General features: G+C 44.3%; 1 long non-coding RNA gene across 1 annotated transcript in view; it reads left to right on the plus strand.

Moving 5' to 3' along the window:
• LOC116909465 overlaps positions 1-15,270 on the plus strand; it is a 90,313-nt gene extending 75,043 nt beyond the window's left edge. Inside the window, exon 3 of the long non-coding RNA XR_004389074.1 lies at positions 15,208-15,270. This is a non-coding gene — a long non-coding RNA (uncharacterized LOC116909465). The remainder of the gene's footprint in view (positions 1-15,207) is intronic.
• Positions 15,271-16,281: the final 1,011 nt, after the last annotated feature.

The raw sequence follows: 16,281 nt of genomic DNA on the forward strand, positions 1-16,281 counted from the left end.
AGGGATGTGGGGCCAGATCAGGGGAGGCATTACAAACACTCAAAAGAAATCTTATAAAGGGGGGGCAGTGAGATGGAGCAGAGAGAGCACTTGCTTCATGGGCCCAGCACTCCGAGTTCAATACCTAGCCCTGATTCATACAATCCCCCGCCATACTCATACACGATAATAGTCAATACAATAAAAAGAAAGTTTGCAAACTGAATAGATTCTCCCCTTTCCTGTGGAGGCAACAGTTATGAAAGTATATTTGAAAATCAGAGTAAGATTAAAAAGTTGGGACTAAACAACTGAACTTAATTATGGAACATAATTACAGAAAAGGCCCTACTTTGGCCCAGGTTGGGAAAAGGCTTTGAGGGAAAAGGGAGGATGAGAGATGGTGGTTATGCTGAGGCAGGGACAGTGTAAAACAGGGTGCTGTGCCCAACAGCTAATAACTAAGCCCTATGAAGCCCGAGAACGAGAGAAAGTGAACAGACATAGCTCATAGAGCCTTCTGGTCTGACTAGCCTGGACAGGACTTGTTGTCTCTGAGCAGGACTGAGGCGGCATTAGGTGGATGACAGCTACCACTGCTTTCCCCACTAAGTGAGTAGAAGGGGAAGTAGGTTCAGGCTCTCAAACTTCATGCAGATAGATTTCCTGGTTGTCCTCTGGTGAGCCTGGTCTACCCCCTCCTTTATCTGGTGAAACTCTCCTGTTTGTGCTTAGGGCACTTGTTACTATTTTCTGGGAGATCTGGTATACTCCCTGTACCTGAGATTTCACCAAGTCAGTCTACACATCTATGTGGCTGATTCCTGGTGTTTATAGAGGCCTGATCACTCAATCTTGTGTGAAGCTTCTCCAGCCATCTCATAAGACCCACTGCAGTCATCTAAGTGGCTCCCAGATTCAAGGATTCTTGTTGCTTTGAAGTCATCTTAATTCAGGCTCCTCTGATCACTCTTCATGCTTCATCTTCTAGAGTTGAACTCTAGAACTCATTTTTCTAAGTAAATATGTAAATTGTAGATATAGAGACTCTAACCTATAAACAGCCTGAGGAGTGGGCTGACCCTAACCCACATACAGCCAATACAGTCTATATTTTATTGATTCTTGAGAGACTATTTTCTAGAGCTAGCCAAGACAGGAACATATGGTCTACCTGATTAGGAAGGCTACACTCCAAGACAACCTTTGGCAGGAGGACAGCTCCATGGAGGAATAGCCATACGAGGCCCTCCCGTGAAAGACAAAAAAAGTCCTAACCCTGGATGTGTATGTAGTGTTGCAGAAAGATCCTCAAGTTTCATTATTTAGTAAAAAGACATGTGGAGTTGATGCTTGGAAGATGGTTCCATCATGCAATGCTTGCAACCAAGTACAAGACATGAGCCCAAGCCTCAGCATCCATGTAAAAAGCTAGTTACATGCAGCAGTATTTGCTTATAATCTCAGTGTTGGGGAAGTGGAGAACAATAGATCCCTGGGCTCACTCGCTAGTCAGATTAGCTAAATCGCTGGAATCCCAGGTTCTGGTGAGAGACCTTGTCCTAAGAAACAGACAGAATGGACAATTGCTGCAGAACAGCACCCAAGGTTGACAGCTGCCCTCTACGTGCACATGCACTTGTATATATATGCCCACACATAATACATACACATATAAAAGACCCTTTGGAGCTGTAGAGTTAGTCACATAACATCCTATGTATATAACTTTATTTCTTGTGTACATAGAAACCAGATAAAGCAGACAGAAAGCTGATTGTCTTAGGAGGAGATCAAGACTAGATATAGCATTGACAAGAAGACTTTTGGTTCCTATTACAGTTTGAATACTTAAAGGTATTTTAAAAATAAATATATAACTAAGATTGTAACAAGGTAGGAAGTAACTTTTTTCTAGGGTTTTTTTTTTGTTGTTTTTTGTTTTTGGTTTTTTTTTTTGGATAGGATCTCACTATATAGTACTGGATGGTCTAGAACTTGCTATGCAGCAAATGGTGGAGGGGAAAACACCCTTTTGTGCTTTGACAGGGTCTCTGCCTATATGTTCTGCATTATGATACTCTAAGGAACTTCACTTACATGACAAGCCCTTTGAATTCTTTGGAGGTTTACTCATCCTTTTTGGGCTTGCACATGTCTTGCTAAAATATATATTGTGATTACTCATTATTGCTCAATAGATCCAATTAGCAGAATGAGATAAATGTAACAGGCTGCCGTGATTTTTCTATAGGCCAACAAGACAGTTAATACAGTGTTGTGACAAAATACAGACTGTATTATGGGAGAGAACTGGAGAGTTGATCACAGCTGACAGATAAGACAATGGTGGTATACTGTTGTCCATGCCATGTGCAAACAAATGATTTTTATTATTTGAGTTGACTTGGATCTGTTGGGTCAATAACTGAATGGTAGGTTTTTAAACAAGCAAGGGTGAGTGAAAAAAAAAAAAACCAGCTCAGTGAAGAATTTCATTTCAACCAATAAAGAAGTTTCTAGAAGATTTAGGAATCCAAAATTATCCATCTGTGGTAGTTTGAATAAGAATGACCCTCATAGGCTCATTTATGTAAGTACTTAGTCACCAGGGAGTGACAGTATTTGAAAGGCACTATAAGGATTAGGAAGAGTGGCCTTGTTGGGGGAACTGTATCTCTGCAGGTGGGCTTGAGGTTTCAAAAGCCCACATCAAGCTCATATTCTCTCTCTCTCTCTCTCTCTCTCTCTCTCTCTCTCTCTCTCTCTGGATCATGATGTAGTTTTCACCCACTGCTCTTAGTGCCTGCCTGCATGCTGCTGTGATAATGGACTAAACATCTGAAACTATAAGGTGTTATGGTGTCTAAAACTAGGAACTAACACTGAGATGTTGCAAGGTAAAATTTTTACTTTTGTGACTGGGCCAGATGTATGCTCTCCTCGGGAGGAGAAGAATGAAAGTGGCCCAGACCAGGAACAGGAAGGACTTCTTATGCCAAATGAGCAAGTGATTAAAAAAGATTTTTGCAGTTATTTTAATGATTATGGGAAAGGTATACATTATGGCTTTATGATCAGATAGTTAACATACTATGAAGCATTTAATGGCCAGTCAATTCTTAGACCAATGAAAACAATTTATGATATGTAATTCATATGACTATTAAGGAAAAACAAATCAAAAAACCCAATGGACAAAAAAACCAAAAAACCAAAAAAACAAACCTCATACAAACAAACAACCCCTCTGACCCTCCAAAGAATCATTGAAGTCTAACATTATTTAACTAAAAAGAAAAAAGTCAGTTGTTCCTTAACATAAGCAAACCCCCAATTCTTTCTTTGTAAGAGTTACCTTGGTTATAGTGTCTCTTCACAGCCGTAGAAGAGTGACTAAGATAGAAGCTGGTACCAGGAGCGGGGTAATACTATGACAGGCCTTACCATGCTGTTTGTTGGAGGAATGTGGAAGGCTTTGGGACTTTGGACTAGAAAAGTGCTGGAACACTTTGAGCAGGGCTTAATGGGCCATCCTAGTAGGAGCATAGAAGGCAGTGGTGCCAAGGGTGATTCAAATTACAGTGGACTGGTCTAAGAGTTCTCAGAAGGGAAGAATATTAGTAAGTGATCTAGAAACTGTTCTTATATCATTTTGGTGAGAAATGTGGCTGCTTTCTCCCCTTGTTCAAAAATCTCCCTGAGGCTAAATTGAAGAATTTTGGCTCAATGGTGTTGGCAGAGGAGATTTCAAGAAGCCCATTATTCACTGTGCCATGTGGTTATTAGTAGCAGATCTTATGCAGATCTATAATGAAAAGAATGAGGCTGATCAAGGGAAAATACAAAATGTGCAGTTTGAATAGAAAAGCAACACTAAGAATGTCATGTTGGATCCAAGTCTAATGCTCAAGGAGATTTAAACGTTTAAAGTTAACGGAATGAAGGGAGTGGTGACCTCAGAACAAGACCCCACTCAGCTAAGCTTTCAACTTGTGAAAAGAAATTAAAGAAAAGCTTAAGCAGTAAGGGAAACCCTCAGCAATGGAAAGCTAATGCAAATACAACTGAACAATGGGGCCGTGTTTCAGCCCCAGCAAGCAGCAGGACTTGGCAACTTCTGACACAGTTCTGGTTTTAGAGTCAAGGCTATAAGAAAGGAGTTGTGGAATCTCCCTTCCAAGGAATGCCACTGAGGCCTGAAAGGCCATTGTGTGAAGCTCCCTTCTAAGGAAAGCCACAGAAGCCTGGCGTGTCTATGCATGGAGGCTTAGAAAGACCATTGTGCGAAGTTCTGAAGGTGAATCCTGAATTCTGTTGGCGCCCCCAAGATGTTGGAGATGCCAGAGTTGTGGGATACCTGCCAACGAAAGCTGTAGATTGTGTGTGAAACCAGCTTAAGAGAGAGGAGTGTGTTGGAGTCAACAGAGCAGAATTACTTGGAAACCTAAAATGTGTTTGAAATCAGACATGGAGATGCAGAATTTAGAATTTTCCTGGTTTTTTTTTTTTTTTTTTTTTTTTTTTTCTTTTCTTCAGCATTTTCTCACAAGGCTCCTTTTCTTACCTTTTAGAATGGTAATGGATATTCTGTGTCTTTGAATGTTGGAAGTATGTGATTTTCTTTTTTTTTTTTTAATTTTGATTTTAGAGTTAGAGGATTACTATGAGTCTCAGAAGAGACTCTGAACTTTGGACCTTTAAACAGTGTTGGGACTGTGAGAGACTATGGGGACTTCTGAAGCTGGACTAAATGCATTTTTTGCAATATTATGTTGATACAAGCCTATGGGGGGCAGAGCATGGAGTGTGGTGGTTTGAATAAGAAGGCCCTCATAGGCTGATACAGTTGAATGCTTAGTCATCAGGGAGTGGTACTATGGAAGGTTCCCTTTGGATCAGGATGTAGCTCTCAGCTACTGCTTTACCACCTGCTTGCATACCAGCACGCTCACTATCATGATAATAATGGTCTAGTCCTCTGAGACTGTAAGCAAACTCCCAATTAATGTTTCATTAGTAAGAATGACCTTGGTTACAGTGTCTTTTCACAGCAATAGGACAGTGACCAAGACACGACCCAACTGCCTCTTCCCATGAGTCAATGTCTTATGTCTTCTCTAGTAGTACCCTGATCTTAGCACAGTGGATTTGAACCTTGGTACCCACTAACATGTTACACTGACTATTTGGGGGGTTAGAGATAGCTGTCGATTGTTTATACCATCTTTGGCTTCTCACTGATTGTACTAACAGTTCTGTGGACATTTTCATGTCTCTAGGAGAAAAATCCAAATTGAGGACCAGTGTTTTGTTAATAAGAGCTCTGGGAAGGGCACACGTGTCTGAGTATGCCATGTTATGATATTTAGGCTTGGATTTTGGGTTTGACTCTAAACTATAGTTTTTCTGTATCTCCAGTGTCATGGCTATTCCTGGTTGTCAACTTGACTATATCTGTAATGAACTACAATCCAGAATTGGAGGGCTCACCTGTGATCCAGATCTTGAGGCTGGAAGACACATGTTTCTGATCTGGATTTGACATGGAGATCTTGAGGCACAGTGGCCATGAAAAGCTTAGACCCAGGCAAGGTAGTGCATGCCTTTAATCCCAGGAAACTGAGGCAAGGAGATCTCTGAGTTCAAGGTCAGCCTGAGACTAAGCAAGTCCCAGATCCAGGTGTGGTGGTACGCAACTTTAATCTGGGCCACACCTTGTGCTGGAGACATATATAAGGTCATTAGAAGAAGGAAGATTCACTCTTCTTCACCTGCTTGTACTTACTTGCTGGCACATCTGTTGGAATCTACTTCTAAGGAAGACCAGCAAAAACAACCAGTCTCATGGGACTGAGCAACTACTAGATTCTTGAACTTTCCATTCACAGATGACCATTGTTGGATTAGTTAGACTACAGACTGTAAGCCATTACAATAAATTCCCTCAATATAGAGAGACATTCTGTAAGTTCTATGACTCCAGAGAACCCTGACTAATACATCCAGCAATTAGGGACACTGTCATGAAGTGTTTCTGGATCCTGTCAATCATTTGCTCAGAAGTTCATGATTTTCTTATGTGTTCCCTTGAGAGCAGTCAGAGGCAGACATTCTGGGGGTCACCATTGCTACAAAAATGAGGACATGCAGAGTTAGTGAAGTGTCAACAGTGTCTTCTTCCTGCATCACACTGCATGGCTTCCCCAGTGATCCTTTGAATGTCATGACATAAAGGACAATCCCATCTATCCTCAGAAAGAAGCAATTTGGGGTTGGGGAGATGATTAAATGGGTAAAGCACTTGCCATGCAAGCTTGAGGAAATGAGTTCCAAATCTCAAAATCCACACAAAAGCCAGACAGAGCAGGTGCATACATCTATAACCCCAATGTGCCTGTTGGAATATGGGAGGCAGACACAGGAGGATCTCTAGAACTTATGGGCCAGGTAGTTTGGTGTACACAGCGATGGACAGCAAGAAAGAGACCTTCTGAAACAAGGTGAAAGGTGAGACCCAACGTCTGAAGTTTTCTTACGTCACATAAGTGATGTGCACACAGATCTTAAAAATAAATGGAAGGATCCTATCAAATAAACGAGTCACTCAATTTTGAAACCTCACTTTGAGGACCCATTTCGTGGAGCCACGTCTAGTAATTGATTATTATAAAATTCAGGAGGAAAATGGTGCCCTTAAGTAGTTAAGTTGAGTGTGGGGCTGGCATACGTTATGGTAGGTACTGGCTTAGCAAGCTGGAAGCCCTGGGTTCCATCCCCAGAATCCCCGAAAGGATGTGTTTGTGGAAGGAGGTAATGAAAGGGCCATTCAAAATGGTGTGGGAAGGCTGAAGGGAATCACAGAGGGAGACCAGAGACCAGGATAAAGGAAGATACATGAGAAGGAGCAGTTTCTAGAGCCCAGAAGAAGCTGGAGGACAGGGTGAGAGGTCCTTCCAGATGCCATAGCTTTAGGCAGAGAAATGTAGTTATGGCTAAATTGATGCCTGCAAGGAGAGGAAGAAGGATTAAGGTCTCACATCCTTTCCATCCTCTCTCTAATCTTCTGGCACATTCTACTAGCTGGACTGGAAGCCAGCGGGGAGGAACCCTCATTCATGCTTCCATGTAGGTCAACTCCTAAGGCATAAGCAAGAGGGGGAGAGAATGGATATGAATCTCTGTAGCCCCGGCTGTCCTCAAACTCGCTCTGTAGAACTGGCTGGTCTCAGACTCACAGAGATCCGTCTGCTTCTGCCTCTTGAGTGCCAGGTTAAAGCTATGTGCACCACACCCCAGCCACTTTATTTTTCCTTAGTGGCTCTTCCTTAACTTTTTGTTTGATCATAAAATTTTCTTTGCATTAAGGTCACCCATTGGCCTTCATGAGAACTTTCAAAATTACTTAATGGTCTAAGAACCCTCTTAGGACAGCTACAGCCTGGTAATTGCACAGGAATCATGTTAATCTTTTCTGTATTGTTCCAGTTTTAGTAACGTGATGCTAAAGGGAGCATGGCCTGGTAATCACAAAGCTCTGGGTTATACCTCCAGATCTACAAATTAATGAATACATAAATGGAAATGCTCCCCCACTCACTCAATAATGTTTTGGGGGTATTTGGTGAACCAGTGAATTGATTAGGATTACTTAGAGGAGCACAAACGACCCAAAGGTACAACCCAGAATTCCTTTTGGTGACTAACAGGCAGCTAGAGCACTCAGAGGTCCCGGCCTGGTCAGTTGTGTTATTGCTCGCTCTCTCTTTTTTAATTTCTTTAAAATTAAAACATTTCTTACCTATATATATGAGTGCCTGGTGTATATATGTGCATCATGTATGTGCCTGATGCTCTTCGTACCCAGAAGAAGGTATCAGGTTCCCTGGGACTGGAGTTACAGGTGGTTGTGAGCTGCTAGTTGTGGGTGCTAGGAATTGAACAAATGTCCTCTACAGGGGCCATTGGGCCATCTCTCCAGACCCAGAGGTTTATTTTTATTAATATGTTAATTATACACAATGATGGGTTTCTTTGTGCTTTAACACATGTGTGAGAATGTTCCCCACAGGCTCAGATGTCTGAATGCTTGGTCTGCAGTTGGCGGCCCTCTTTGGGTGGGCTTCAGAGGTGCAGCCTTGCTAGAGGAGGAGCGCTACAGGGAGGGAGCTTTGAGAGTTCAAAGACTCAAGCTATTCCCAGTGAGCTCTTCACCTCTTGCTTGTCGTTTAAGATGTGAGTTCTCAGCTTGCTGTTCCAGATGCCATGCCTGCGCTGCTACTCTTCCACCCTGTGATGGTGACAGACTCTTACGCCTCAGGAACCATGAGCCCAGGTAAACTCTTCTTTCTATGATTTGCCTTGGTTGTGGAGTTTTATCATAGCAACAGAAATATAACACAAGGTATCTATTGTGTTGTGATCACATTCATCCTGTTAACCCCTCCCACACCCACTGATCCTGTCCCTTTCCCAACTGGTCCTGGTCCTTCATCTACTTTCATGCCTTTTCCTCTCTGTGTCTGTCTGTCTGTCAGAAAGAGAGAGAGACACACACAGAGAGAGAGAGAGAGAGAGAGAGAGAGAGAGAGAGAGAGAGAGAGAGAGAGAGAGAGAGACTAGGCTTTTTCTGGCTAATTTAACTAGACTTACTCACAGGAGTATGAGCAGGTATGGGGAATGTAGCAGAGCTATACCATTGAAGGAAGCATCTCTCCAGCCACTGTTGACTGCCCGTAGATCCTCATGGAGGGGTGGGGTCTTGGATTCTGTCTCCTTAGCAACCATTGAGCACCTGTAAGCTGTCAGAGAGCAAAAACAGAATATTCTTGAGAGAATATTGATGGATCCAGTCTTATGTTAAATTTATTGTATTTTTAAGTGTGCATGTGCACGAAAGTGTGTTGTGGGAGTGTACATATGTTAATGAAGGTACCCATAGAGTCCAGATTAGGGTGTTAGATACCCTAGAGCTGGTTACAGGCAGTTATGACCTGCCTTGACATGGGTACTGGGAAATGAACTATAGACCTTTGCAAGAGCAGTCCGTGCTGTTAATTGTTGTGCCATCTCTCCAGTCCAGCCCAGCCTTTTGCAAATCTCACACTGGTACTTACGAGTTCAAGGATGTAAGAGTTACCATGTGTCCAGAAATCAGCACTCCGTTTCACTTCACCCCTCCTCCTGCTCCGACAGTCTCCCTGACCCTTTTCTGCAGTGGCTCCCTGAACCTCAGAGGAGGCTGATACGGATGTCCTATTTATTCTCAGCACTGCAAACAGTTAGGAGGGTCTCTGTTGCAACCAACACCTACTGCAAAAAGAATCTTCTCTGAATAAAGCCCACAGCAGCACTAATCCACAGAGTAAGCATAAATATTTAGAAGGCCATTAAATAGGTATATTGTGTCCAGTTAGCAAAATAATGACAGTAATTTCCCCGCTAGGGCTTTTGACTTCATAAGATAAGGTTTATAGTACCAGGCATAAATTTCCTCTTGTTTAGGGAACTTCAAATCTCCTCAGAAAGCAGCTGGTTACCCCACTAATGCTCATACCATGATTGCACAAATGGGCTCATCTTGCCTGGTAGGTCAGTAGATAGCATACAGGGTCCACAGCTATTACGTAACTGTTGGTGTGTGTGTGTGTGTGTGTGTGTGTGTGTGTGTGTGTGTGTATTTCTCTTTCTCCCTCCCTTCACTCTCCTTCCCATTCATCTCATATATATGTGTGTGTGTGTGTGTATATGTATATATATGTGTGTATGTATATATGTGTGTGTGTGCATATATGTGTGTGCGTATGTATATGCATATGTTTGTAGGCCAGGGGTAGATCTTATATTTTCCTTCGTTTCTCTCTACTTTCCTTTTGGAGACAAGATCTCTCTTGAGCCTGAAAACCACTGATTTGACTATACTGGCTGGTCAGGGAGTCCCTGTGCTCAGCCTGTCTTTGTCTTCTCAACACTGGAATTATAAACACACCACTAGACCTGGCTTTTTTTTTTTTTTTTCTGTTTTTTTTTTAAACATGGGTTCTGGGGATCAAACTCAGGTCCTTACATCTGCACACGAGCACTTTACCCAACCCTGCAATTTTTTTTCTTTTTTAGTTATATGTAATAAAAGACATTTTTAATTTAAAAGTGAGATCGGTATTGTTAAAGTTTCTATTAGAATGTTTCCACAAATAGTATTTAATAATACTAATTACATACTAGGATAAATTGAATTTTTCCCTCGTTTAACAACTGATAATATTTTATAATAGAAATGGTAGCTAACATTTATTTTTGTTTTCTACATATTAGATGCCACAATAAGTGCTTGGTAGACACTGGTTAATTTAATTTCTTTTTAATTAGTTATGCAAGAAAAAGCATGCTTTGCCAACACATAAATTATGACATGTTTGTTGGGGACTGAATCCATATTAAGATGCAGATTGGAATTTAGCAGAATAGTTCAGCGTCAAGCAGAGAACAGCTGCTTCTGTGACCTGGTGTTTTACACTCTTGCATTTTGCACTAAGGGGGGAAAAGACCACCAGTGACTTATTTCCACAATGTTTGCATTTACGTTTGAAAATGACAAGATAAGAGAAAGAGCCTCATGCTGTGTTTTTGTAAGCACTTTGCTAGGAATAACATATTGCCTGTGTAGGCTGTTTTTATTACCAACAAATGAAAACCCCAATAGGGTATAATTGTCACTGTGTTTTCATTTTTAAACATTGTAATTTTGAAGCACTGAAGACTGCTGGATAGATGTGCCATATGTGATCTCCGATCAGATGGTCATGGTTAATCTATGTGGCAAAAGTCTTTTGGGGGAGATTTTGCATAATTATAATAATTTTTTTACCATCTTCATTAATTTGCTGTATTTTAACATCAGTATCTCATATGCTTCCTGACTGCAACCAATGGTCCATTGTAAGTGTAAATTAAATAATGTATGACTGAGAATAAGGACGTTTAAAAGGAGTATAATGATCAAACTCACTACGGCAGTTAACACTTGTTCAGCTAAATTACAAATCGATTTCAAAACTCATTTGTCAGCAGGTCCGTCTGATCTCCACAAACCCCTCTCCTTGCTCTCTGGAAATGTATGGAGAGCCTTTACTTTGTGGGCAATGGGGCTGGAGATCAGATACTACAGCGTTTGCCCAGCATGCATGGGGCTCTAGGTTTGCTCCCCAGCATGGCATAAGCCAGGTATGGTGGCGCATATCAAAAACCCCAGCACTCAGAAGGTAGAGGCAGGAGGATCAGAAATTCAAGGTCATCCTCCGCTGTACAGCAAATTCAAGGCCAGGCAGGGATACACAAGACGCTGTCTGAAAGGGAACCAAAAAAAAAAAAAAAAAAAATCAAGATCTTTAACTTTTAAAGAATTATTTCCAGTATCCTTTTCTGTTTAAGAATGGGGATGAAAATCCTTGCTTATGGATGTGACTGTGTGCTGCCATCCGTGACCCTGCAGAAGGATTGCGAGGGTTCACACGTGCTGGGCTGGGATGAGGGGAACAGCAAGGGTTCAACAACATTTCAAACCCTGGCTTCCGATGAGCGCCCAGACTTGGGTTCGCCTGTGGTTCTCTTCCAGCTTTAGAAAGTGTTGCCCATGGGGTCTTCTCTGAAGCCAGAAGTTGCAGGTAAGGCCAGGAAGCAGAAGTCCAGATGACCTGATGTCTTAGGAGTGGGATGCATATCTGACCTGGAGAAGCAACCTGAGCTGCCATAGGACAGACCCAGGAAGGGTTGGATGTCTGGTGTAAAATACAGAGAAACCAGGCTGCCTTTCTTGAGCGCTACGGTGCCCGGGCAGTCGAGTTGACTTCGTTGCCTTGAAACACACTTTAAAGCCTTTTAAAATTGAAGCTTTATTCTCACTTGCCTTTTCCATAAGAGAAAAAGCTCTCTGTTCTTTGAGGGAAGATCCAGGGGTAATCTTGGATGTTGCTGGGTGGCTCTGTCTGGCATAGCAGATAAGACAGGTTAGCTGTTGGCTTGGGGCAGGAGTAAGAGCAGGTCTGCTCAAAGATGAGCCTCTCTCGGCTCATGCCTACAGCATCAGCAAGAGTGCTGCGTAGCTCTGATGGCTTTCTTTAATGCCTAGGGAAATTTTTACTGCATCCATCCTGAGAGGCCTCTGGTCTCTCTCTTTCTATCCCATCCTGGGCTACAGCTGCATGCAGGTCAGCGTGGCTGGCATGTTGGCTCTCTGGTGCCATGGTTCTTGTTTTCTAGGGAGCGCACGGTGTTGAGGGGAGGGGGAGGAGCAAGTTTCTGTGCATAGAGCCCCCTGCAGAGCCCCCTGGGTGGAGTCTGACTTCCATCGGGGAGTCCGCACATCTGGAGGAGGTCCGGAGGGCTAGGGCTCCTCATCTCTGGGCTGGCTCCTAGGCTCAGAAGACCCGGCCTCTGACCTCCACCTAAGTCTGGCCCACTCAACTTGTGGTAACCCAAAGACTGCTGAGTGTTCGAGTTCTGTCCTGCTCTCTCTGCCAAGGTGGCTGCCATCATGAAAACTCAGTTTGTCAGTGTCGGTCACTTTCATGTCTAAGGATTCAGTCATATTTGGTTTTTGCAATAGATAACAAAAATAATACTGTTGGCCAGGTGTGGTAGTAACTGCTGATAGTCCCAGTCTTCAGGGAGCAGGGGCAAGGGGAGTTGCAGGGAAGGGGGAGGGGCAGAGACAGGGACGGGGCGGGGCGGGGGTGGGGCATGGTGTGGGGGGGCAGAGGGGGGGTGGGCAGGGGCAGGGGCAGAGGCAGAGGCAGAGGCAGAGGCAGGGGCAAGATTATTGTAAGTTTGAGGCCAGCCTGGTCTATGTAGAGGGTTCTAGGCTATCTAGAACTGCAGTTCGTCACCCTATCTAAAAATGGAAACAGTTGCCTGTGGTGGTGCACATCAGTGGCATGTACTACAAGTGTGAGGTCAGTCCAGGGCTACATCTGGGCTCAGTGGTTAGGAGCATGTACTATGCTCGTACAGGCTCAGAGTTTTATTACTGGCAACCACACCACAAGAGGCAGATCACAAATGCCTTTAACTCCAGCTCCAGGGGGTCCAACATCTCTGGCTTCCACAGACACCTGAATCCACATACATCCTCCCATAAACCCAGTTCTCCACACTCACAGACTTAAAAACAATCAAAATAGACCTTAAAAACAAAATACAAACCCCAGTTAATAACAATGGTATCAGTGCAACACTCTTCTTGCATGGAGACGCGCAGCCGTTAGGAATCTCATCCACTCGGCCCCCTCCCCGCTGGCTTGTCTTCTCCCATTCTACAGAAATGTGCTTTGACAAAGGAGAAATAATTTGCACATCCCGAAGTGTCCCCTGCCTTGCAAGAGAATTCACTGGCAGCTTCCACCAAGCAGCCAGCTCCCTCGGTGCATGTTAAGTGGTTTCCTTTGCAGGGTTTTGATTCAGGAAGAACTTTCCCGGAAAGTGCGCATGTGCACTCCAGAGCGCACCTGGAGAAAATTGTTAGCCCTAGTCCGAGGGAAGGAAGGCTCATTTGCAAGTCTGATGCGATCTTCTACCCTCAACTCCCCAGGGTCAGTTAGTTCCCAGGCTAGAATGCAGATTTCCTTTCCAGTTTTTATATTAAGATACTACCACGGAGGAGTTTGCCGTTGGGATACGAGAAAGTCAAGATCTGAGGCCTGGGGTCGAATGTGATTAGGCTCCATCCCAGGAATTTGAAAGATCATGTCGGGATTTGAACAGGACCTTTGGGGTGCTCCGGCAACTGAAGCAGACCCTGCACCACCTTTCTCTTTGCTCAGAGGTCTCGAAACCGGTGACCTGGTCCCTGGGGTTCCACTTTGTGAGCCTCAGGGACCAGGGACCCACTAACTCCCAAGAAGACAGGTGTTTTTGCTTGTGCCTGCATCTATGCGTCTTCTTTTGGGGAGAGAGCCCCTTTATCTCCTCCTAATGTTTGCAAAGGAGGTGTGGTTGGTTGCTTAGTACTCCTGTGGGAAGCTCTGAGAGCTGGACCACAGTGATGCAGGCACTCGCTGTGTACTTGTGTGTTGAATAGGTTCCGGAAGTGAATGAGCACAGTGCCCTTAGCATGATGGGAGCCTCAGTGGCTCTGCTTCCAGAGTCCTCTCTGTTCAGCACCTTCCCAAATGGAGGGGCTACTCTGCCAGGACCTTCCTGAAGGAAGAGAATACTTTGTCCAGCACCTTCTTGAAGGAGGGGAATACTCTGTCCAGCACCTTCCTAAAGTGAAGGCTACTGTGTCCAGCACATTCCTGAAGGAAAGAGCTCCTTGGTTTCCTAGGAAATATCTGTACTCACCGAAGATGAGTCTGTGCATCCAAGACCCAGATCACTGCAAAAGAAATCTCAAAGCAATAACTGAAGCAAGGGAGAGGTAAATTGGATTTTCCAAGGCTGTCTGTCTGAGCTGTACCCTAGAGTCCAGGGAAGGATTGTGCTCTGGCCTGCCCGGCTGCTGGCTGACAGGGACCTTAGCACAGAGCACTTCTGAGAGAGTAAGCTACAGGAAGCAGCTGCCTCCGACATGCTCAAGGTGAGGTCCTGGTCACCTAGAGCAGAGCCCAGGTGCATCAAAGCCTGGTGCTTCGGTCCCAGACGTGCTGCCAGAGATGGCTGTGGTTTTGGATGAGGCACTGAATGGAGGTAGGAGAGGGTCATAGGGCTGGGGTCAGGGTCTGGCTCTTGACGTACATAGATCACTTGCCTCCCTCTGGACACCAGCCTCTTTCCGTTATGGAAGCTGAGGAGTACCTGCTTTTTGTCTTCTCCGGATCTCGGCAGAGGTACTGAGGAGTTGGGACTGAGTTCTTGTAATCTATAAAGTGCGGAGGGCAGGGACCTACAGGAATATCCTGGACAGGCCTCTTGTTTGGATGGGTCCTCATGGACACAGAATATGGTTAGCTGATCCTGGAGGCTGTAAGAAAGTCAGTGCTCCTGGGGAAGTCTGGGCAGTTGGGGTTGGTGGGGACCTGGGGAGGCACTGTGGTGGATCCTGACCTGTGATTCAGGCAAGCACATGAGGAGAGGAGAAAGGAGGAGGAGGAAAGAAGAAGAAGGGCTCCATTTGTCTGTTGACAGTAAGGACCAGTTCCTTAGAGCCATTTGACAATAGAAGGTGAGCAGAAATGAGCTTGCTTGGAGCTCGCTGGACTAGGTTGCTAATGGAATCTTTTTGGCCTCTCTCAGAACTCCTGGTCATGGACTAAATGATAGAGAACTCAGTACCCAAAGTGGCTGCTGATTTCATGATCCACAGTCCCAGGCAGGAAATGAATGCTTCTTCATATTTCTGGGTCTCCGCCTGAGGTGAGCCTGGGCTCTGTCTGAGACCTTTTCCTGGAGAGAACACAAAAGGAATCACACAAGATTGTGTTGGGATACATTGTGAGAAGGTGTGTCTTTGTATATTCAATGATTACTTGTATAAATTCTGTCAAGTTGTTAATTCCACAAAGATCTAAAGTCTGGCAGGATCTGGTGGTGTTATTTCTAGGGCCCATCGCTGGTCTCATCGTTTGTAAATGTTTCTTCCTTCCTCACCTGCCTAAGGCAATGTAGAATTGTATCTGATTGGTTTAAATAAAGAGTTGATGGCCAATAGCTGAGCAGGAAGTGGAAGGCAGATTTTCTGGGCAGAGAGAAGAACTCTGAGAAGAACTGAGAGGTGGGAGATTTACCCACAGAATGTGAGTTAGACAGATAGACCAGAGTGGAGCAGAGGCGTAGACCTGGCCATGTGGCAGGATGTAGGCCAGGATTAGTCCAGATATAGTAGTTGGGAGACTACTCAAGCCTAAGATTTAAAGTATTAAAAAGACCCTGTGCCACTATTTATATCCCTGGATGGTTTAAGAAAGCCCCGTGATAGGTTTAGGAGTCTAGAACCTTTCTGCTCAGGAGCAGAGGAAATGGACATTATAATGACAGGTCTCAGCCCACACTCCCCTAGGTTTACTAACCTCATGCTATGGTGGCCTTCACTGGACCAAATAGTCACAGAATCCTACCTACTCTCCACTTACTACAGAGATAGAGGGGTGGTCTGGAGAGAACAAAACCCAGGAATTTAGCTCAGTGCTCTGAGAGATAGCATTCTCTCTCCTTTGGGAGGGAAAAGAGAACTGTGGGATCTTAGTGGCAGTTGGCAGCCATTTTGTGATCATGAGGGAAGCTGCTGTGTAAACAGCATGTCTCAGAGGTGGTACCGCAGAGGAGATCACAGGGAATGGAACCAGGTGTTCTGAACAGATGGGACTGTAG

This window comes from Rattus rattus, chromosome 9 (genome assembly GCF_011064425.1).
Source record: "Rattus rattus isolate New Zealand chromosome 9, Rrattus_CSIRO_v1, whole genome shotgun sequence".
In the NCBI taxonomy this organism is placed as follows: Eukaryota; Metazoa; Chordata; class Mammalia; order Rodentia; family Muridae; genus Rattus; species Rattus rattus.